Source organism: Chinchilla lanigera, unplaced genomic scaffold, assembly GCF_000276665.1.
Source record: "Chinchilla lanigera isolate Chin_1 unplaced genomic scaffold, ChiLan1.0 scaffold00031, whole genome shotgun sequence".
Classification (NCBI taxonomy): domain Eukaryota; kingdom Metazoa; phylum Chordata; class Mammalia; order Rodentia; family Chinchillidae; genus Chinchilla; species Chinchilla lanigera.
The window spans coordinates 3,205,490-3,206,930 of NW_004955432.1; the positions used below are offsets into that span (position 1 = coordinate 3,205,490).

A 1,441-nucleotide genomic window follows, 5' to 3' on the forward strand; every position below is an offset into this window, starting at 1 on the left:
AAAAAAAAAAAAAAGGTGGACCCGTGCGCATAATTTTAAAAGTTCTGACAACTGCATTGCTGTTACAAGCTGGTTCAGCTTTAGCTAATTACATTCATTTCTCTTAGGTACTACAAAGATGGAATAGGGGTGGGAAGTTTGGCAGAATTTTTTGACATTTCTTCCAAATCCAAATGTTATATTTACTTCTGAGTCTATGCATGGGGTGGACAATAGTGAGAATGAAAAAATTCTCAAAGCAGACCTCTTCAGTGGGATTCTACCTCTGCATCCACTAGAATTGCAGTATTCCTGGTCATAACAGAGTATTTTGCTACTTTGGGAATGGTTTGAAGAGGCCAGTCATCACAGCTCTTTTTTTTGCACCATAACTTAGCAGGGCTCCTTCTAACCATTGTGAATTTGCCTAGCACTGTCATTAGGCTTGGACACTATCAAGCCATCTCAGTGGGGAAAAGCACCCTCAACAGGGAATTCTAAATCCCATTCCTCTAAGGCTGTTTGTGGTTTGACTCTATCTGGGTCAAGCACACATTTCTGTCATTTTGTGACTACCTCAGAGATAAGTTTGTTCCAACAGGTATTATCTTTTGTCAGCCTGTTTCCATGGCTATTCTCTACAGACTCTTCTTATCCTTCAGTCTGTTTCTTTGCTTTCCTCAGTAGTGTCATCTGTACACAAAAGTCAACCTCACTTCCAATTTTAGTTTTTGTTAAAAGAAAAAGTGAACTGGTTGAAAGAGTGCAATAAGGGTCCAAAAATAGTGACTTCTTTTATACATTTGGCATGCAAAATTGCACAGTGAAAGTAAAGCATGTTATTTATTTTTATTTATTTTTGAAAAGATAATTTTTTATTTACTTCTAGCCAAAAATAGCAGTACTACCAACTTGATCTACAGCAGTCATTTCCACAGGTGTACATTTATTCTTATTTTTGAAGCATTTACATAACTGCATTTAAGCAGTACCAAAGCTCAAAAGAGGTAATAAGTGAAATGATTTGAAATATACTTAAGCTTCTCAGAAAGCATGTTCTTATGATTGAAAGATTTCTATTTAGAAATGTGAAACAGGATTATATGATACTTTGGCAATATATTTACTACCTATAATGCCTCATATCAATAGCTACCTCAGGTTTGATAGTCTTATAAAAGGTAACCAGTTAAATGATTACTTGCGTATACACATCTAAACTAGTCCAGTTGTTAAATGAAGAAAAAGTTAGTAAATGTATAAAACTAAAAAATAATAACAAAAGCTGGTAAGGCTGTGGGGAAAAAGGAATCCTTCTTCATTGTTTGTGGTAGTGTAAACTGGTATAACCACTATGGAGATCAGTATGGTGATTCCTCAAAAAACTAACAATACAAATTTCATTTGGCTCACCTGTTCCCTTTGTAGGTATCTTCCCAAAAGAGTTAAAGACATCACACTA

The 1,441-nt window shown here is 35.2% G+C and overlaps 1 pseudogene; it reads left to right on the forward strand.

Annotated features, from left to right (window-relative positions):
• Nucleotides 1-11: 11 nt before the first annotated feature.
• LOC102022528 lies at nt 12-707 on the forward strand (annotated as a pseudogene).
• Nucleotides 708-1,441: the final 734 nt, after the last annotated feature.